Source organism: Mobula hypostoma, chromosome 4 (assembly GCF_963921235.1).
Source record: "Mobula hypostoma chromosome 4, sMobHyp1.1, whole genome shotgun sequence".
In the NCBI taxonomy this organism is placed as follows: Eukaryota; Metazoa; Chordata; class Chondrichthyes; order Myliobatiformes; family Myliobatidae; genus Mobula; species Mobula hypostoma.
In genome coordinates this window covers 173,692,064-173,715,600 of record NC_086100.1, presented here as the reverse complement: position 1 = coordinate 173,715,600, position 23,537 = coordinate 173,692,064, and the positions used below count along the sequence as shown (strand labels likewise).

The window sequence follows — 23,537 nt, the reverse complement described above, 5'->3', positions numbered from 1 at the left end:
GGCAGGTAGATGGAGCTGAGTTACAGACAGATCAGCCATGATCTTATTGAATGTTGGGGCAGGATCGATGGGCAGGATCGATGGGCCGAATGGCCTACTCCTGCTCCTATTTCTTATTGGAATGGGAAGAGTAATTAAAATGGGTGGCCACTGGGAGATCTGGCTTATTCTGGTGGATGGAGTGTAGATGATCTGAGAAGCAGTCTTCCAATTATGTCAGGTCTCACCGATGTACAGGAGGCCACACCCGAATCACCAAACACAGCAAATGACCCCATCAGATTCACAGATGAAGTGTCGCCTCGCCTGAAAGGACTGCTTAGGGCCCTGGGTGGTAGTGAAGGAGGTGGTGTAGGGGCAGATGTAGCACTTGTTCTGCTTGCAAGGATAAGTGCCAGGAGGGAGATCAGTGGGGAGGGAGGAATGGACAAAGGAGTCACATAGGGAGTGTAGGGAATAGAAAAACAATATTCCTTGAGGAAGAAATATCAGTTCATGTATTGTTGTCATGTACAGAAGTACAATGAAAAACTTGTGTTCCATACTGTTCACACAGATCAAAAGTTCATTGAGGTAGTACAAGGGAGAACAATAACAAATGCAGAATAAAGTGTAACACCTACAGAGAAAGTGCACGCAGGTAGGCAATAAGATCACAACAAGATAGATAGTGAGGTCAAGAATCTGGTTTCTGTGATGTGCTGAGCTGCATCCAAAGCTCTGTGCAGTTTCCTGTGGTCACATGCGGAGCAGTTACCGTATTAGTCAATGATGCATCCAGATAGGATGCTTTTTGTAGTGCATCAATAAAATTATTAAAGAACGGGGACATGCCAGATCTCTTTAGCCTCCTGAGGAAGTAGAGGTGCTGGCGAGCTTTCTTGGCTATGGCATCAACATGGTTGGACCAGGAAAGGCTATTTGGTGATGCTTGCTCTTTGGCATTTGAAGCTGACAATACTCTTAATTTCAGCATCATTGATGTAAGCAGGAGCATATGCAATGTCCCTTTCCTGAAGTAAGTGACCATCTCTTGTGTTTTGTTGACAATGGTTGTCAAGACACCATGTCACTAGGCTCTTTGTCTCCTTCCTCTACTCTGACCCATTGCTGTTTGAGATATATTCCACTGTAGTGGTATCATCTGCAGTTAGAGCATAATCTGGCCACTCAGTCAAAAGTGTACGGGGAATAGAGTGGTGGACTGAGGATGCCGCCTTCTGGGCATTAGAATTTAAAGTAATCGAGGAGGAGCCGTTGCTGCCTATCTTTACTGATTACGGTCCGTTGATTACAGACTGAGTCAAAGATTCAGTGGCAAAGGGAGTCAATGAGTCTCAGGTCCAAGTGTCTGGAGTTGAGTTTGCTTGTAATGATAGTGCTGAAGGTAGAGCTGTAGTCAATAGATAGTTTAACGTAGGTGTCCATGCTGTGCAGATGCTCCAAAATGAGTATAGGGCCAGGGAGATGGCATCTGCCATCGACCCGTTAGAGTGAACTGCAATGGGTCAAGGTTGTCTGGGAGGTAGGAGTTAATGCGTTCATCGACCAGCCTCTTGAAGCGGTTCATGATGGTGAATATAAGAGCTATTGGTCAGTAGTCACTAAGACATGTTACCTTTGGTAATGGGTTGATAGTGATCTTCTTAAAGTAGGAACCACAGGTATTACATAAGACCACAAAGCATCCATTTTTATGGGGATCAGGTGAGATTGCACTAATGCAGGGAACAGTGCTGATGTAAAAGGACAGCCATAACCACATCGAAAGGGAGAGCAGGCATGAGGGGATGAACGGCCCATTGTTGGTTCTGTTTCTTTATGTTCTTGTATTCCTGTTAAAAATGAAATCTTGACCTCATAATCTACCTTCCATGGCCCCTGTGCTTTAATATCTACCTGGACAGCACTTTCTCTGTAACTGTATCTGTATCGCTGCATTCTCCATTCTGTTATTGATTTTCCATTGTACTACATTAATGTATGTATGTCTTGAAATGATCTGTGTGGATGGCTTGCAAAACAGAGGTTTTCACTGTATTTTGGTACATGTGGTCAACCGAACAAGATGAGAAGAAACCAAATCTCTGGTCTGCAACAGAGCTGATAGAACAGGAAGTATTGGCAACAGTACCAGTGGTGAGTATTAACAGTCAATAAGTGAAATTTATGCAGCAATAAAAATAACTAAATTTGTATCAAGAATGCAAATTCTGAACAATTCAAAAATTGTGAGAGTAAGAGTTTGGCACGGACTAAAAGGGCCGAGATGGCCTGCTTCTGCGCTGTAATTGTTATATGATTATATGGTTATATGTGATAATAATGAGCCAATTAACAATTTGTACTGTCAATGGAAGAGAATGACATGATTTCACAATGATATGTCCATTGTTGTGCTATGGCACCACTTTAAGCATGTTGTTGGTATGAACATAAGACTGATGATTGGGATCCTTTTCACGTTAATGATTATCCAATGGCTCAATAAAATGTGTCTTATTGAATGAAATATATTTAGGATCAACCTATTTTTCAGTTTACATCTGCAGAACAATTTCACTGCAGACCCCCCCCCCCCGAGACACCATTCTCCACTCAACTTTATAATTTCAATATGTTTTACTCTTGTCTACACTGAAATAAGAGAAGGTACTTACTTCACTTCAAACAAGAAAAGATCTGCAATGCTGGAAATCCAAGCAACACACACACACACACACACACAATGCTGGAGTAACTCAGCAAGTCAGGCAGCATCTATGGAAAACAGTACAGTCAATGTATTGGGCCAAGACTCATTGTCCTGATGAAGGGTCTCAGCTAAAATGTTGACTGTACTCTTTTCCATAGATGCTGTTTGATCTGCTGACTTCTTCTGGCATTGTGTGTGAGGTACTTCAGTTCGTTCTATTTGTTATAGAGCTGAAGTTGCCTTTTCGAACCAGTTCTGACGATTTGCATCTTGTTCTTGACATAGCTGTTGAGGCCTATGCTAGTTCCTTTATAGCAATCTGGGAGTTCCAAGCTCTCTGAAAATGATTATATTGACAACAAGGATTTGAATACAATCAGAACTCATGAACAATTCTTCTACATTGTACATGAAATTACAGGTTAAATAATACTCCATTAATAAAGTAAAAATCATCTTTTTTTCTCTCATGATGGAATTGTTGCAATTTTGCCAGATAGTGCTTTAAGTGTTGGTACCTACACTAATGCCCACAGACCAGCTAATCTCTCCATTCCTTTAATTTGCTGATTTTTCTCCTCTCGAGCTCGGTTCACTCTCGTCGTCAGGCGCTGAATCTGAAAAGACTGAGAAAGAGCCTAAACAATAGAGTGAGCGTGTAAGTATCCTGCTTGTATCAGCTGATAAATGGGCCCCTCTTTAAGGAACTTATCTCTTTAGGACTTGCCGTATGAGGAATGGCATCATTTGTACTGTTTGCTTGGCTAGACGACTGAAGCTGGATCTATTTAAAAGATAGTGAGATACTGTCGACAGCAATAGACAGGGTAATTGGAGAGGCACTACTGTGGTATAAATTACATCACTCTAAGTGGCGGAGTGGCCCAAAGAGAGCGGAAAAAATTCTGACAATTTACTTGTCCTACTGCCCTTTTGACTGCTTATCACCACTCAGCAGAAGAAAAGAGCTGTAGGTGAAAAAATTAAGTATTGATCAAATTAACAGTTTTTACTGATCCCTTTAACAGAAAGGGACTTGAACAATTAAATTCCAAATACAAAAGACTGCGCAGGATAACTCTTGACCTGGGGAGGTAGAGCTGGCTGACACCAACATATAGGAAATAAAATCTCATCTTGTTACAGAATTGTTTTTCCATTTGGAATTTAGACAATGGGAGCAGGGGAATTTATTAACTTGTCCAGACTCCGGCTATATGGAATTACCATTACCCCGTTTTATCCACCTCTGCAATTTTAATTTAACCATTGCTGGTGAGAAGGTCTTGATAATCACTGCATGCAACTGCAAAAACAGACCAAACAAATAGGGAATATCTCTTCAGAATGAATGGAAATAAGCATAGTTTTAAATTTCAGTGTGTCAGTATTATTTGTGTGGTGTGACACAGTGCTCAGCTACTTCTCCTACTTGTTAGGGTTCTGTCCCTCAAAACCACAGAAGTAACAGTAATAATGATGTTTGCAGAGTATGTTGGCAGAATATGGCAAACATATTCTGCAAACATAATTTGGCATTTTGGCAGAATATGGCAAACATATTCTGCAAACATAATTTGGCATTTTGGCAGACTTACTCTGCCAAAGAAGTAGCATACAAATTAGCCAGAGAAAGTGGCTCACCTGAGGACTGGGAGAAATTCAGAGTTCAGCAGAGGAGGACAAAGGGCTTAATTAGGAAGGGGAAAAAAGATTATGAGAGAAAACTGGCAGGGAACATAAAAACTGACTGTAAAAGCTTTTATAGATATGTAAAAAGGAAAAGACTGGTAAAGACAAATGTAGGTCCCCTACAGACAGAAATAGGTGAATTGATTTTGGGGAGCAAGGACATGGCAGACCAATTGAATAATTACTTTGGTTCTGTCTTCACTAAGGAGGACATAAATAATCTTCCAGAAATAGTAGGGGACAGAGGGTCCAGTGAGATGGAGGAACTGAGCGAAATACATGTTAGTAGGGAAGTGGTGTTAGGTAAATTGAAGGGATTGAAGGCAGATAAATCCCCAGGGCCAGATGGTCTGCATCCTAGAGTGCTTAAGGAAGTAGCCCAAGAAATAGTGGATGCATTAGTGATAATTTTTCAAAACTCGTTAGATTCTGGACTAGTTCCTGAGGATTGGAGGGTGGCTAATGTAACCCCACTTTTTAAAAAAGGAGGGAGAGAGAAACCGGGGAATTATAGACCGGTTAGCCTAATGTCGGTGGTGGGGAAACTGCTAGAGTCAGTTATCAAAGATGTGATAACAGCACATTTGGAAAGCGGTGAAATCATCGGACAAAGTCAGCATGGATTTGTGAAAGGAAAATCATGTCTGACGAATCTCATAGAATTTTTTGAGGATGTAACCAGTAGAGTGGATAGGGGAGAACCAGTGGATGTGGTATATTTGGATTTTCAAAAGGCTTTTGACAAGGTCCCACACAGGAGATTAGTGTGCAAACTTAAAGCACACGGTATTGGGGGTAAGGTATTGATGTGGATGGAGAGTTGGTTAGCAGACAGGAAGCAAAGAGTGGGAATAAACGGGACCTTTTCAGAATGGCAGGTGGTGACTAGTGGGGTACCGCAAGGCTCAGTGCTGGGACCCCAGTTGTTTACAATATATATTAATGACTCGGATGAGGGAATTAAATGCAGCATCTCTAAGTTTGCGGATGACACGAAGCTGGGTGGCAGTGTTAGCTGTGAGGAGGATGCTAAGAGGATGCAGAGTGACTTGGATAGGTTGGGTGAGTGGGCAAATTCATGGCAGATGCAATTTAATGTGGATAAATGTGAAGTTATCCACTTTGGTGGCAAAAATAGGAAAACAGATTATTATCTGAATGGTGGCCGATTAGGAAAAGGGGAGGTGCAACGAGACCTGGGTGTCATTATACACCAGTCATTGAAAGTGGGCATGCAGGTACAGTAGGCGGTGAAAAAGGCGAATGGTATGCTGGCATTTATAGTGAGAGGATTCGAGTACAGGAGCAGGGAGGTACTACTGCAATTGTACAAGGCCTTGGTGAGACCACACCTGGAGTATTGTGTGCAGTTTTGGTCCCCTAATCTGAGGAAAGACATTCTTACCATAGAGGGAGTACAAAGAAGGTTCACCAGATTGATTCCTGGGATGGCAGGACTTTCATATGAAGAAAGACTGGATGAACTGGGCTTGTACTCGTTGGAATTTAGAAGATTGAGGGGGGATCTGATTGAAACGTATAAAATCCTAAAGGGATTGGACAGGCTAGATGCAGGAAGATTGTTCCCGATGTTGGGGAAGTCCAGAACAAGGGGTCACAGTTTGAGGATAAAGGGGAAGCCTTTTAGGACTGAGATTAGGAAAAACTTCTTCACACAGAGAGTGGTGAATCTGTGGAATTCTCTGCCACAGGAAACAGTTGAGGCCAGTTCATTGGCTATATTTAAGAGGGAGTTAGATCTGGCCCTTGTGGCTACGGGGATCAGGGGGTATGGAGGGAGGGCTGGTGCAGGGTTCTGAGTTGGATGATCAGCCATGATCATAATAAATGGTGGTGCAGGCTCGAAGGGCCGAATGGCCTACTCCTGCACCTATTTTCTATGTTTCTATGTTTCTAAATGTGGTTGGAGGAATATGGCAGAATCACAGTCAAACTAATGCCTAGTTGTATTGGAGAACGTATCTGACAAGGTCTAATGCCTCTTACTTAACCTGGAGCCCCCTGACCACCGTGCTGTACACTGGAAGCTACAGGAGCAGTTTCATTCTCAGTCATATCAACGAAGTATGCTGGGTTGTAATGTATTGAACTCCCCCTCTGAAATTCAGTTCTGTCAAAGTCATTGGAACTGATTTTTACGATCAAATGCATCCAAGACTGTACTGTGCATTTAGCACGCACAGCACAGGCTGGATCTCTTTCTTTTACATTTCCTCATTTTCACTTGTTGGACAATGATTAGGCTACCCTTTGCTGGCTGTGGCAAGCTGTTTCAGCTTAGAGCTGTTACTGTTCAGTCACTCAGATGAAACACCGTGGATGCAGGGTATATTGCCAGATTCAGAGGTTGCATATATCATTGCGCCTAGATTTTAGATTCTCCACAGACACAGGACTCTCCAGCTTCATGCCATTAGAATCCAATGTCAGGTCCCTCTTGACATGGAATCCAACAGCTCATTGATAACAATGGGAGTTGTGGGGCTGTGTATCATGAGGCAAAGGGTAAAAGAGTTCCTTTTAGTTATTTTGTTCAATGCTTTGATTTTCTTTGACGTGTTTCCATGTATTTTGAAATGACAGTTTTCAAAGGCAACCACTCTGTCCCAGCTTTGCTTGCTGTAAAAACCAGTCAGCAATGGTTTGCACTGAGGTCATCAGTTTATGACTCAGTTTGCTTCCTAACTTTGCATCATGATTCATGAATGTGAAGTATCGCCAAGGTGAATCCAGCAGTGCAGGGGCTCCAGGTGGTAATTCTGTGTAGTTAGAGAGCCAGCTCAATAAACATGAAGCTCTGTGTTGTTCTGTTTCACTTTTACTGATCATTCGTCAGCAAAATATCTTTCTGTATTTAGGCCTGGTTGGTGAGAACTGCCCTGATTTTTTGTTTTTCATTGGAAACTTTTAACAACTGTTGAAGCTACACCCTCAATCTAACAAACTGTCATATCTGCCACCATTCAGAGGCTAGCACAAATGAAACATGCTAAATTATTACCAAATAATGAATAGAATTAAACATTAAAACATGAGAAAACACATAAAAATGAAATACATTAAAATCAAGTCAGTTAAATCATAGAACGTAGAATATAGAAATCTATAGCACTACAGGCCCTTCAGCCCACAATGTTGTGCTGACCATGTAACCTACTCTAGAAACTGTCTAGAATTTCCCTTCCTCATAGCCCTCTATTTTTCTAAGCTCCATCTATCTATCTAAGAGTCTCTTAAAAGACCCTGTTGTATCCGCCTCCACCATTGTCGCTGGCAGCCCATTCCATGCACCCACTACTCTCTGTCTGAAAAACTTACCCCTGACATTCACTCTGTACCTACTTCCAAGCACCTTAAAACTATGCCCCCTCGTGTTAGCCATTTCAGCCCTGGGAAAAAGCCTCTGGCTATCCACATGATCAATGCCCCTCATCATCCTATACACCTCTATCAGGTCACCTCTCATCCTCTGTCACTCCAAGGAGAAAAGGCCGAGAGTTCACTCAACCTATTCTGATAAGGTATGCTCCCCAATCCAGGCAACATCCTTGTAAATCTCCTCTGCACCCTTTCTTTAGGATCCACATCCTTCCTGTAGGGAGGTGACCAGTACTTCAAGTAGAGTTTGACCAAGGTCTTATATAGGTTACTTTACTTTATTGTCGCCAAACAATTGATACTAGACCGTACAATCATCACAGCGATATTTAATTCTGTGCTTCGCGCTCCCTGGATTACAAATCGATAGTAAATATTAAAAATTTAAATTATAAATCATAAATAGAAAATAGAAAATAGAAAAGGGAAAATAGCTGTAACAATACCTCTCGGCTCTTGAACTCCAACGAGCATACACCTTCTTAACTACATTGTCAACCTGTGCAGCAGCTATGAGTGTCCTATGGACATGGACCCCAAGATCTCCGATCCTCCACACTGCCAAGTGTTTTACCATTAATACTATATTCAGGCTTCAAATTTGACCTACTAAAATGAAGTAGCACTTACCTGGGTTGAACTCCATCTGCCACTTCTCAGCCCAGTTTTGCATCCTATCAATGTCCCTCTGTAACTTCTGACCGCCCTCCACACTATCCACAACACCCCCAACCTTTGTGTCATCAGCAAACTTACTAACCCATCCCTCCACCTCCTCATCCAGGTCATTTATAAAAATTACAAAGAGTAACGGTCCCAGAACAGATCCCTGTGGCACATTACAGATTCAGAAGGATGATTTCCCAGCACAGATGCTGAGAAACTGCAGGAAGCTTGCCATCTACTATGGTGGGCTAGACGGATTGAAGGTTTGTTTCTGACTGTAGTGCCCCCCTATGACTGTATGGAAACTAAGTCTTGCCAACAGTCTGCTGAGGGACTATGGTGAGAATCTTGCTCTGACATTGGTGATCAGCTGTAGCATAAAAAAAAGGAGGAATACTATATATGGAACCTTTTTACAATCTTAGAATGCCCTAATATGCTTTGCAATTTTCATTTTAATAATGTTTTAGTATAGTGGCAGGCTGAGTAAACATCTTGCCATGCAAGTTACATCAAGCCACACAAGCAGTGATTTTGACTGCTTAGTCAAAGAACATTAGGTGCACTAAGCTCCACAGCATCGAGGACATCTTCAAAAGGTGAGGCCTCAGAAAGGTGACATCCATCATTGAGGACCCCATCACCCAGGACATGCCATCTTCTCATTGCTACCATTAGGAGGGAAGTACAGGAGAATGAAGACACACACTCACCATTTTAAGTGCAGTTTCTTCCCCTCATAGCACAGAAGCAGTACCTTCAGCTCATCTAGTCCATGCTGAAACCACTTAAACCGCCTACTCCCACTGGGACCATAGCCCTCCATACCCCTACCATCCATGCATCTATCCAAACTTCACTTAAACATTGAAATCCTCTCTCTGATAAGATTTCTATACGGACAATGAACCAATCTACGAGTTCTACTGCAGTATTTTATTGGCCCTCTTGTTGCACTATATATTTTCAATCTAACTTATTCCTACTCTGTATATATTTCTAATTGTAATTTATAGATTTTTATGTATCATTGCAACAAAGCAACAAACTTTACGACGTATGCCAGTGATATTAAATCTGATTCCGATTCTGACATTTTAAAGATGGTGAGGATTTGTGGCAGAATTTCAGAGATTAAATCCCTACTGGGTGAAGACACAAGTTGAGTGATTAAGTTCAGGAATCAGTCAGTTAGTCATTTCTGATCTACAACATTGAAAATGTAGCATCCAATTCGCGCACAGTAAACTCTTGGAATTAACAATGAAATTAATTGACAGATTATCAAGTACATTTATATTTAGGCTGAAGAATAAATTATGATTAAGGCACTGGGAGAAACCCACTTCAAATCATAATGAACAGAGATTGTGCATTTTTCAAGTATGGAAATCAACTATTTTCGTAAAGCATTCATTAAACAACTTGAATGTAGCCATCGAAGGGGCATAGCATGGGCCAGAGTAAATTTATTCTCAAAAGTCTATTCAAGATTAATTACTTGGAATACTTGCTGGATGCCCAGGTGAAGGAATGGGCCTAGAATACAAAAGTATTGAGAACCAATTCCTTTGCTAAATAACCTTTCAATAAGTAAGATTTAAGAATAGTCAGTAATTAAGGATACTATTGATTTGAAAAATGCTGAACAAGACTTGTAGTAGACCTTAGAACAGGAGATTACTGCAAGAATCTTGCATATCGTCAGTTTTGAAAAAGCAACGCTTCAGACCCGGTTCAGACAAAATACTCAGTACTTGCACAAGTTGGACATTAAGTGCACTAGAAATACTTTAAACCATTTTTTATAATGTTGTTTACATTGTAAATACTTGCTGGCATTTATGTATTTATGCACATTTTATTCCCTATCTGTACTAACTTTATTATTCCCCACTCTGGCCTCTTACCTTTTGTCACCTGTTGATCACCCCTGGGGCCTGTCCTCCTTCCCTTTCTCCTCTAGTCCACTCTCCCCTCCTATCAATTCCTTCCTGTCCAGCACTTTCTTTTTCCTGTCCATCTGGCTTCACCTATCCTTCTTCCCCTCCCCCCACCTTTTTATCGTCGTGTCTTTCTCCTTCCTTTTCAGTCCTGAAGAAGGGTCCTGGAACAAAACATTAGCTGGTAATCCACTTCCAGGGATGCTGCCTGACCTGCTGAGTTCCTCTAGCATTTTGTGTGTGTAACTTTATTATTATACAAATCTTTATTCTGTAAAATTATTGAATGTTGGCCTTTTGTTGTATGTAGTGCCAAAACACCACAGCAATTTCCTCAGGTGTGTAAATGCATATGGTGTATAAAACTGATCTGTATAAAGGTATCAAGCAGATCTGATCGGTTACACACTATAAAGAAGTAACTGCATTATTGAAGTAAATGTTTCACTGCTGGTGCCTTTGCTGGTTTTCACACTGTAAGTGTCAAAGATTTAGAAGAAGTTCTCCTATTTTAGTCACCCAAAATGAGATTTAGGAAGATAATGGACATTGTATAGGCATAAAGGATTAGTTTCTTTGGCCACTTAATTGCTAATTTATTTGGCTTGGCACAACAGGACTGAAGAGCCTGTTCTATGTACTATGTTGAGTTGTGAGGTCTATTGATATCTCCCCATGATAACGGGAACTTCTCAACGTCCCTGCCATAACTGCTGAGCCACTACTTAACACAATACCTCAAGTCAATGAACGTGAGACACTAGGACATACAGTAGGTCACTGGCAGATTTTCTTTTCTTCCACCCTTCATGGTAGCCTCTTACTCCAAATAGTCCTGGCAATGTTACTGGCACAGCTTTCACCTCAGTAAGGACTTCCTTTCATGTTTAGGGTTGAAGGTCCTTTTATCATGGTCTCTCCTGATGCTCTGATGCCTCTGCAGCTTTGCTTAAATTACTCACCTTTCACTGCTAGACTTCTTCTTGATGAGGAAGATCCTAATGTGTCTAATAGTACTGTACATATAAATTGGTTTCTGGATTACTGGTGCGGGTGAGAGGTGATCATCCTCTCTTAAGTCTCTGCCCCTTTTACAACTACAAGTCTGGAAAATAATGAAATACTCTCAGAGTCATAGAGCATGGAAGTAGCTGCCTCAAGAAAGCAGCATCCATCATCAAAGACCCACACCACCAGGCCATGCCCTCTTCTCACTTCAGGTTCAGGTACGAGAGCCTTAGGCCCATAGCAACAGGTTCAGGAACAGTTATTGCCTACAACCATCAGGCTCCTGAACCAGCATAGATAACCACTCACCACTAGCCTGAAATGATTCTATGACCTGAAGACTCATTTTCCAGCACTCTTTGCAACTGATGCTCTCAATATTTTTATTATTTGCACAGTCTGTCACATTGGTGGTTTTGTCAATACTTGTCTGCTTAAATGTAGAGCTATTTTGTAAAATTCCATTGCATTTCTTGTAAATATCTGCAAGTTACAGAGGTGAATTAAGCCGTAAAACCATTGGTAAGACATAGGAGCAGAATTAGGCCATTTGGCCCATCGAGTCTGCTCCACCATTTCATCATCGCTGATCCATATTTTCTCTCAGTTCCAACCTCATGTCTTCTCCCCGTATCCCTTCATGCCCTGACCAACAAGAATCTATCAACCTCTGCCTTAAATATACATGAAACTTCACCTCCACAGCTGCTTATGGCAATGAATTTCACAAATTCACCACTCTCTGGCTAAAGAAATTCCTCATCATCTGTTCTAAAAGGATGCTCCTCTTTTCTGAGGCTGTGTCCTCTAGTCTTAGACTGTCCCACCATAGGTAACATCCTCTCCACATCCCCTCTATCAAGGCCTTTCACAATTTGATAGGATTCAAAGATGTCCCCCCTCATTCTTCTGAATTCTAATGAATAATCAAACCCCAAATCATTTTTGTGAATCTCCGGTTTCAGCACATTACTTCTAAGATAAGGGGCCCAAAGCTGCTCACAATACTCCCAGTGAGGCCTCACCAGTGCTTTATAATATTTCAACATTGCAGCCTTGCTTTTATATTCTAATCCTCTCAAAATGAATGCTAATATCACATTTGCCTTCCTTACCACAGATTTCACAGATTCAACCTGCAAAAATATCCTTCAGGGAATCATTCACAAGGACTCTCAAGCACCTTTTGTATTTTCTCTCCATTTACAAAATAATCAACCCTTTCATTTCTTCTACCAAGTGCATGACCATACACTTCCAGACACTGTATTCCATCTGCCACTTCTTTCACTATTCTGCTACTCTCCCTGAGATCTTCTGTAGCCTCTCTACCTCCTCTAAACTACCTGCCCCTCCACCTATCTTTGTATCGTCTGCAAACTTTGCAACAGCACCTTCAGTTCCATCATCCAAGTCACTGACATATAACATAATAAGAATTGATCCCAACACAGACCCCTGTGGAACACTGCTAGTTACTGGCAACCAACCAGAAAAGGCTCTCATCATTCCCACTCTTTGCCTCCTGCCAATCAGCCACTGATTTATCCATGCTAGAAGCTTTCCTGTAATACCATGGGCTTGTAACTTGTTAAGTAGACTCATATGTGGCACCTTTTCAAAGGCTTTCTGAAAATCCAAGTACACAACATCCACAGATTCTCTTCTGTCTGTCCTGCTTTTCATTTCTTTAAATAATTCCAACAGGTTTGTCAGGCAAGATTCTCCCTTAAGGAAACGATGCTGACTGTGGCCCATTTTATCATATGCCACCAAGTACCCTTTGACCTTATCTGTAGTAATTGACTCCAACATCTTCCCAACCACTAAGGTCAGACTAATTGGCCTATAATTTCCTTTCTTCTGCCTCTCTCCCTTCTTGAAGAGTGGAGCGACCTTTGCAATTTTCCAGACCTCCTGAACCATTCCAGAATCTAGTGATTCTTTAAAGATCATTACTGATAGAACCATAGAACACTACAGCACAGAAAACATGCCATTTAGCCCGTCTAGTCTGTGCCGAAACATTGTTCCGCTAGTCCCATTGACCTGCATCCAATCCATAACCCTCCAGACCTCTCCCATCCATGTTCCTATCCAACTTATTCTTAAAACTTAAGAGTGAGTCTGCATTTACCACATCAGATGGCAGTATTAATGACCCCACAATTTCTTCAGCCACCACTGTCAGAACCCTATGGTGTATGCCATCTAGTCCAGCTGACTTATCTACCTTCCAACCTTTCAGTTCTCCAAAAACCTTCTCCCTAGTACTGGTATCTTCACACATATTGCTAATGTCTTCCACAGTGAAGACTGATGCAAAATACTTATTCAGTTTGTCCATTATTTCCTTGTCGCTCATTTCTACCTCTCCAACGCCGTTTTCCAGTGGTTCAATATCCAGTCTCACCTTTCTTTTACACTTTATGTATCTGAAGAAACTTTGGTATTCTCTTTAATATTATTGGCTAGCTTACTTTCATATTCCATCTTTACCATCTTGGTGACTTTTTTTAATTGCCTTCTGTTGATATCTGAAAGCTTCCCAATCTTCTAACTTTCCACCAATTTTTGCTATACTACATGACCTCTCTTTGGCTTTTATTTTGGCTTTGATTTCTCTTGTTAGCCATGATTGTGTTATCTTGCCTTTAGAATATTTCTTCCTCTTTGGGATGTATATATCCAATGCTTTCCAAATTGCTTCCAGAATTTCCAGCCGTTGCTGCTCCACCACCATCCCAGCCAGTGTTCTTTTCCAATCATTCTGGCCAACTCCTCTCTTATGCCTCTCTAATTCTCTTTGCTCCACCGTAATACTGATATATCTGACTTTAGCTTCTCCTTGTCAAATTTCAGGGTGAATTTGATCATGTTATGATCACTTGTCCCTTAGGGTTCCTTTACCTTAAGCTCTCAAATCAGTTCTGTTCATTGCACAGCACTGAATCCAGAATATCTGATCCCCTAGCGGGCTCAGCCATGAGCTTCTCTAAAAAGCCATCTCATAGGCATTCTAGAACTTCCTCCTCTTGGAATCCAGCACCAACCTAATTTTCCCAATCTACCTGCATGTTGAAGTTCCCCATGCAAATCGTAGCATTGGCCTTTCACCATGCATTTTCTATCTCCCGTTGTAATTTGTAAACCAAATTCTTACAACTGTTTGGTCGTCTATATAACCCCTATCAGGGTCTTCTTACCTTGCGGTTCCTTAGCTCTATCCACAATGATTCAACACCTTCTGACCCTATGTCACCTCTTTCTAATGATTTGATTTCATTATTTACCAACAGAGTAACACCACCCCCGTTGCTTTCCTGTCTGTCCTTTTGTTGCAATGTGCATCTTTGGACATTAAGCTCACATCTATAATCTTCTTTCAGCCATGATTCAGTGATGCCTTCATTATACTTGCCAATCTGTAACTGTGCTATAAGCTCCTCTACCTTATTCCATATACTGCATGCATTCAAATATAACACCATTAGTCCTGTATTCACCCTTTTCGGTTTTGTCTGTCTTTTGCATGTAATTCATCCTTTTGACTGCAATTTTGCTTGATCATCAGCCTCCCCTTACTAGGAGTCTCACTACACATTGCCTCTGTTTGTAAACCAGCTACCTCATCTTCAGCACTAGCACTCTGGTTCCCATCGCTCTGCCAAATTAGCTTAAACCTACCTGAACAACTCTAGCCAACCTGCCCACAAGGAAATAGGACCCCGTCGGGTTCAGGTGTAACCTGACCCTTTTGTACAGGTCCCACCTTCTCCAGAAAACATCTCAATGATCCATAAATCCAAACCCCTGCCCCATGCACCAGTTCCTGAGACACTCATTCACCTGCCAAATCATCCTGTTCTTACCCTCACTGGCACATGGCACAGGCAGCAATTCAGAGATTATTACCTTGGAGGTCCTGTTCCTCATCTTTCTATCTAGATCCCTAAATTTCTCTTCAGGACCTTCTTGCCTTGTCTACCTAGACACTAGTGCCAATATATACCAAGACTTCTGGTTGCTTACCTTTGCCCTTGAGTATACCATGTAGACATGGCATACTCTGAGACATCCCTGATCCTGGCAGCAGGGAGGCAACATACCATCCAGCTGTCTCTATCGCGCCCACAGAACCTCGGCTCTGTCCCTCCGACTAAGTAATCTTCTATCAACACTGCAGTCCTCTTCACCTCTCTGCTCTTCTGAGCCACAGCACCAGACTCAGTGCCAGAGACCACTGTGGCTCCCCCTGGCACGTCATCCCCCTCAATAGTATCTAAAGTTGCATAAATATTATTGAGGGAGTGGCCACAGGTGTACTCTGCACTGGTTGTGCATTTCGCCTCCTTCTCCTGAAAGTCACCCAGTTCCCTGCTCCTGCAAACTAGTGGTGACTACTACCCAGTACCTCCTGTCTATCAACTCCTCATTCTCCCATATGAATTGAAGGTCATCGAGCTGCAGCTCCAGTTCCTTAATACGTTCTCTCAGGAGCTACAGCTTGGTGCACTTGGTACAGTTTTTTTCTGTGAGACAAGATATCTACTGGACTTCCCACATCCCATAGAGTACAAAACATTGCTCCTGGAGCCATTCTCACTAAACTACTATGCCTTAACAGATGAAGAATGAACAAAAAAAAAGAGTATAACTTACAAGATACTTTACTTCACCCAAGCATGACGAGACAAAGCCAATATGACACACACAAAAGTACGACAACTCAGCTTGCACTTGAGTTATTTTCAGTGGCCCTTTCTGATGAGTCCCTCTTGCTGATTGGTCGCTCGTCAACTCAGGGAAACTGCTGTGAAGCACTGCCTTTAAAATCTCAATTGCCATCCTGGTTGAAAGGTAGTTCTTTTAACGCACTGCTCAATTAACCCATCAATTGATGTGGGGGAATTTAGATCTTCTGGAGAAAACTTATGCTATCACCAGGAGAACATGCAAACTCCACACTTGCAGCACCAGAGTCCAAAATTGAACCTGGTTCTCCAGAACTGTGAGGCACCAGCTCTATTAGCTATTCTACAGTGCTGTCTCTCCACATATCCAGATAAGAATACACAGAAAATGTATGTTACAATCCAGAATAGCTAGATGAAATGTTCATTTAATCCACCACCAAAATCCCAATATTTCAGTATGCGCTACCAACTGGATGCACTACAGAAATACATCAAGGGTCCTTCAGGAGCACCTTGAATACTCTGCACTGAAAAGACACAAATAGCTTCTGTGTATTAAATACTATCACTCTTCCAGTGATACATCACTGTTCCTCTGTTGATGTTGGACCAAAGTTCTGAATTTCTGAACTAACAGCAGTGACGTGGGAATAACTTAAGAAGAGAACATCTCCATACCCTACAACCATCCCCATCCCCACCCTATTTCACCACCACCTTCTAAAATATGTGATAAATGTGCCAGTGAAGTCTGGTCCACCATAATTCCAACCTGAAGTAAAAATTCTATTCTGCATGTCTTTAGCAGTCTTTGAAAATGAACCTGCAGATGAAACATGATTCTATTTTTTCCAACTTTACAGTATTTGAGAAGATGACTTCAGACCTTAGGAACTACTGATGTTTTCCAGTGGGATTTTGATACAAATCCTCATGCAAGCATAATTTCTTGTATTTTGTCAGGCTGAAGTCTCTCAAAGTTGTTTTGGAGTGGAGTGGCTTGTTTTCCAGTGAGTCTGCTCAGCAACACCATCACCTCTGACACCAAAGAGATGAATGGACGCTGAACTATTTCCAACTAGGACAAAGGTGGTCTTCTCTACTTTCCGGTGAATGATGTCATTATATTATCAGTATTAGCTAAACATCTAAATTACCAATCTGGATGGTCAGTAAAACAAAAGAACTGATTGTGGACTTCAGGAAGGGGAAGGAGGGCATATTGGGGGATTGGTAGTGGAGAGAGTCAGCTTTAAGTTACTGGGCATGAATATATATTAGATAACTAGTCCTAGACCAGCACATAGATGCAATTGCACAAAGGCATGCTGGCTTCATTACCTTTTTAGGAGGTTAAGGAGGTTCAAAGGTTCAAAGGTCAAATTTAATGTCAGAGAAATGTATACAATATACATCCTGAAATGCTTTTTCTTCACAAACATCCACAAAAACAGAGAAGTGCCCCAAAAGAATGAACGACAGTTAAACGTGAGAACCCCAAAGTCCCCCTCAGTCCCACCCCCCTGCAGAAGCGGTAGAGAGCAACAATCCCTCCTCCCCCACCAGAAAAAAAACGCGCATCGGTACCATCACCGAGCCCAAGCATGTGCTAAGCAATAGCAAAGACACAGATCAAAGTTACCCCAAAGACTTTGCATGTCATCTGAAATTCGACAACCCACAGGTTCTCTCTCTCCCTAGCAAGAGAGAGGGAGGTGACCTCCATTTTCTCAGCGAGCGGGAGACATAACAACAACCCGCTGGTTTACAATATTAAAAGTCCGTATCGTTGCTTTTTTTGAGCTCTGTGTCTGAAGATCGCAAAGATCTCGGGTCTTCAGGCTCACAGTGAAAGATCTTTTGGCCTCCCTGACGACACACTTGTCTCCTGCCGTGACACCGACCCTTGATCCGCCCGTCTCCAGAGCCCCGAGATCTTAGGCTTCCGAACAGGATCGAGATTCTCAGGCCAAACACTTGGCATGTCGAATAGCGGCCAGTCGTGGAACCCTGAGAACAGGTCCCATTCCCACAAAGGACCGAAGCCTGCGTGTAACTCCAGGTCAGGGTCTTCAAAAGAACCCTGAAAGGGAAAAATAAAGATATTAAAAGGTAGAAATAGAGCTGTTTCCGAAGACGCAAGCAAAGGAGTCGCCATTAGGCGCCATCATCATCCTAAACTCTGCCCAATAGGTTAGGCATGTCTCTATACTCTCGAACAAATGTTTACATTTACACTGTTGCAAGTATCCTGACTGGTTGCATCGTGGTTTGGTATGGCAATTCAAATGTGTAAGAACACAAGAAGCTGCAAGGAGTGATGGACTTTGCTCAACACGTCACAGGCATATCTCTCCCCAACATTGATACTATCTACAGGAGGCGCTGCCCGAAGAGGGCAACGTCCATCATCAGAGAGCCCCACAACCTTCTCGCAGCTACCAGTGGGCAGGAGCTAGAGAAGTCTGAAATCCCTCACCACCTTGTTCAAGGAGATCTACTTTTCTTCAACCATTACGTTATTGAACCAACCGGCACAACCTTAATTACTGCAGCAGAGCAACACTCAGATCACTTTGCACTAAAATAGACTTTGAGTGCTTTTTGTTTAATTATGTTCTTTCTTGTCAAAATGGTGTATTCACTTATGTTTAATTTATATTTTCCTTGTGAATGGTACTTGTATATGATGCCATATGCCTGTGCTGCTGCTACAAATAAGTTTTTAATTGAACTTGTGCTTACACATACTGTACTTGTGAAAAAAACTTGACTTTGACTTTGTCTTTGGACCTTTGATTGCATCATAGTTAGAAAAAAAATCAATTTTTGCTAAATAATACTATTATCCTGGCAGTTTGAGGTAGGTCTGTGAATATAGAAAATCAGATACGCCCTTATAACTATAAAAATAATCAAATATCCCTGTGTAATTCTAAAATGTTTAGATATACCCCTATTATTAGTAGCTCAGTAATTAGAAGCACAGTTACGATTTATAAATACTTAAACACACCCCTGTAATTCTAGATATAGACTACATACTTGTGACTAGGGAAATAATTTTTGGTACCCCTGTGATTGAAGAGGTGGCTGTTTGCACCCTGTACTGACCATGGATTTTCACAGATTAAAATTGTTGGAAGTGAAAGCATTTTCATTTTTTATAGAAGTTGTAATTTCAGTGTCAATGGGCCTGTGTATGAGAGCTACGCCCCCATTCTCCTCTCTCCCCTCACACTTCTGTCTCCTCCTACTAATCCACCTTCCTCTCCTCCACTGCTGCTTCATCATACCTGACACAGGGGAGATTAGCACTGTCACCAGTAGTTCAGTCTGTACCTAAATGGATTCAACAATGGCTGATGATATCAAATGCATTTTTCAAAATGTTGACATCAAATCTCCACATTCTTCAGTATAAATTATGACTGGTATGTATTTCCATCGTCTTGAAGACTTTATTTCATTTAAAGAATTAATCAAACACAAAATATTAATTTTATCATTGAGAAAACCCATTTTTCATTAAGATCCTTGAGTGATTATGAACATCAGTAATATCATGTTCTATTAGGCACATTGAGAAGCCTTTTTCAGGCACTGGATTGTTTGAGTTGAATTTTGGTCAACCACTGAACATTCTGCATTTAACTGAACACATTTCTTTCAGCTAGGGCCATAACAAATGAAATATAATGTAGTCTCTCAGGATTACATTGTTCTCTTGCTGCCCCTCACTGAAGCTTGAAAGGATTAACACCGCTATGGAGAGAACTGTGGGAACACAAGAGACTGCAAATGCTGGAATTAGTAGCAACAAACAAGGTGATGGAGGAACTCAAAAGGTTAGGCGGTATCTGTGGAGGGAAATGAACAGTCGACATTTCGTGTTGAGACCCTTTATCTGTCCAATCCCTTCCGCATTTGCAGCCTGACCTATTCAGTTCTTTTAACAGCTCGTTTGTTGTTGTAGAGAGAGTTGAGTTTGTTTTCTTTTTCTTGTCCGTTCCTTCTTTATTCACATTTTCAAAATTCAAAGTTCAAAGTAAATTTATTATATGTCACCAAATACTACCGTAACATTCATTTTCCTGCGTGCATTCACAGTAGATATGAAGAAATACGATAGAATCAATGAAAAACTACACATTTTGTTAAAACGTAAAAGCAATTTTGTCAACTTTCTCAAAAGCGATCCCAAAGGTGAAATTATCAAGACAACATTTGAGGCAGTGCTTCCTTATGAGAATGGTATTGAAAGCCAGCAGCCAGAAAGTTCTCATAAAAGCAATTTTTGGCAACTTCCTGAAAAGCAATCCCAATGATGAAATTATCAAGACAACATTTGAGGCAATGTTTCCTTGTGAGTACTATATTTCTAAGCCAGAAGCCAGAAAGTTCTTGACCTTTGAGGTACCATGAGATGGGAATGATGTCCTGCCTAAAATAGGTGCTATATTCTTCCATTCTGAAATTAGAGACATATTAAAGGCAAGGGAATTAGATAATTCCTGTTTACTTCCAACAACCTGCTCGGATGCATTCTGTTCACCTTGTTCATTCATCATAGAAAGAGACATTTTAAACCATTACAAAAATCCTGAAATGCTGGAAGAAAATTCATCAGTGGAATTCTCTCATGATTGGTAAAGAAGTATTCTTTAAAGATCTGACAAAAGCAAGTCAAGCATCACCCCTGAAAACTAAAAAACAATTAAAAAGACGTGGATTTCTAAAACAACTTTCACAATCTTAAAACATCCCAGTGAGCTCCATAGCCAGTTACTGTTGAAATGTAGGAATGTGAAAACTCATGTACTGCAAGCTTCTTTAAACAATATGATAAAGACCACATAAATTTGTTTAGGAGAGGCGGGTTGAAGGGTAAATGTTGGCCAAGTCAGCTCTTCTTCAAAGTAGTAAGGTAATATCATTCACATTCATCACAGAGTGAAGGCAATGCCTCAGTCTAAATGTGTATCTGAAGGCATCTTACCTGCCTCATCAGTTCAGGGGAAATTAGAAAGAGGCAACAAAGGTGACAGTGTCTGTAATATCTACATCCTGTGAATAAGTAAGTTATTAATCTCGGGCAATATCTCTAATTTCAGGAATGTCCTGTTTCTGTACTTACGGTGTTAAAATAATGACCATGTCACCATTTGAGAAAGATAGCATTGATGACCAAAGTTAAAAGCTCTCAACCAACATCAGAAAAAATTGATTATTGTCATTTATCTCATTACTAATTGTGGGATAGTCCCATATGCAGATTTTCTGCTGTGCATGTTTCCATCTGTATGATACCTCTCTATCAAAGGAAGTACAAGGTTTTCCTTCCCTCTACTAGCCTACAGGTCACCCTTGGGCAAGGTGTAGAACCTGTTTAGCCCCAAAATCAGGGCCACCATGGGAGCAGGTGGTGGATGGTTGTATGGGCAGCAGGTGCATGTCACAATCCCTGATGTCAGGCAGACAGTCTCTGAAGAACACTGATAATGGCTGGGATGACCCATTTTGTAAATACTCTGCCCAGGAGAAGGAAATGGCAAGCCAAACCACTTCTGTAGAAAAAATTGCCAAGAACAATCATGGTCATGGAAAGACCGTGATTGCCCACGTCAATACAACACAGCACATAATAGTGATGATGATGATGTTTCTTTGGGGGAGTAGCTGCACTTCCAAAGTACATCATCAGCTCTGAAGCACTTTGGGAGATCCTGAAGCTGAAAATTATGCAGAAGAAATCCAAGTTGGTTTTGCTTGTTGTGAATACATTTTACTTCAAACAAGGGAGGTAATGTGGCAAACTTTGCTGATCCATCTTGTAGCAGCACGCCATTATTTTTTGTGACAAAGGAAGCTAAGGTGTTGAAAAACATGCTACAAAATACTGTGCTAAAGCCGGTGTCACTCCTGCTGCTTTGCAAACTGTCCAATGCATAGCCTAACTAGTGGAAATTTCCGGGATTTTAGCAATTTAGGAGCGGCACATTATTGACCCTTCAAAAAACCAGAGTTGATCAAACAAACTCTAATCTGCTCATTCTACCTCATTAATTGGTGGACTTTTAGCAGGTTCAGATTTAATTTACATCTAATTTTACATTTTTTCCCCATTGTGTTGATTTCCTAGATTGTAGGGGTCTATAAGGTTGTACTGGGCAGTCTCCAATCTGATGGCATGAACATTGATTTCTCCACACCTCCCTTTCTCTCTTTTTCTATTTACTATCCTGGCTCACCTCTTCTCCCTTCTTTTCTCCTCATCTGCCCATCGTCTTCCTCTGGTAACCCTTCTCCTTCCCTTACTCCCATGGTGCAATCTCCTCTCCTTTCAGATTCCTTCTTCTTCAGTTCTTTACATCTTCCACCTATCACCACCCAGCTTCTTACTTCTTTTCCTCTCCCCTACCCACTAACTTCCCCCTCACCTGGCTTCACCTATGACTTGCAGTCCTTCCCCTTCCCCTTTCCCCTTCCTGTTCGGCCCTAGTGAAAGGTCCTGGCACAAAGCAGTGACTGTTGTTTCCTCTCTATAGGTGCTGCTGAACTGCTGAATTCCTCCAGCATTTTGGGCTTCTTGCTCTGGATATCCAGATTCTACAGAAACTCTTTTATTTATTTATTTATTGGCCTGTGCATGTGTGTCTGCGTGTGTGCGTGTGCTTGTGCGATGTTGGCGGGACGATGTCTTTTTTTTCATGTCTTTACAAGGTGCGGAGCGAGAGAGAGACTATGTGGCGTGTCACTCCTCACAGACATTTTCGCAGTATTTTTCCCTTTACTTTACGAAGTCGAGTTGTGATCTCGACACTCAACCCAGCACGGATGGAAAGCGTACTCGGGATCGGCCCCGACTGGATTCGAACCCGGGAACCTCCGTTCCAGGGTCCGGCGCTGATGTCATTGCGCCACCAGCCGGCCCCGAAAAGAAACTCTTGTATTCAGAGATTGGGTATTGGTGGATGGAGGTGGTTTTTTTGGCCAATCTGTCCATGCCAGCCCTCTGAAAGAGCTATCTGGTTAATCCACTTCCCTGCTCTTCTATCAATGCCCTGTAAATTTCTCCTGTTAATGTTTTGATATATATGGGTAATCCTCAGTCATCCTTTTCGCCCTGGCAATGAATATGCTGGTAAAATCTGCAGAGCCAGAGTGTCGAGGCCCGAAATCAAGATCTGGGATCCGCCAACCACCAATACGAGCCTTCATGGATGATCTGACTATCACTACGGAGTCAGTGCCTGGTGCTAGGTGGATTCTGAAGGGGCTGGAAAGGTTGATGAGGTGGGCAACGATGTCCTTTACGCCTGCAAAATCAAGATCTGTCGTGCTGAAGAAGGGGAGAGTACAGGAGATATTTTGTTTCTCTATTGAGGACATTTCAATTCTTACCATCATAGAGAACCCTGTTAAAAGTCTTGGGAA

The 23,537-nt window shown here is 41.6% G+C and overlaps 1 long non-coding RNA gene across 1 annotated transcript in view; it reads left to right on the top strand.

Moving 5' to 3' along the window:
* Positions 1–23,537, top strand: part of LOC134344979 (uncharacterized) — a 66,267-nt gene that overhangs the window by 18,194 nt on the left and 24,536 nt on the right. The window lies entirely within an intron of this gene.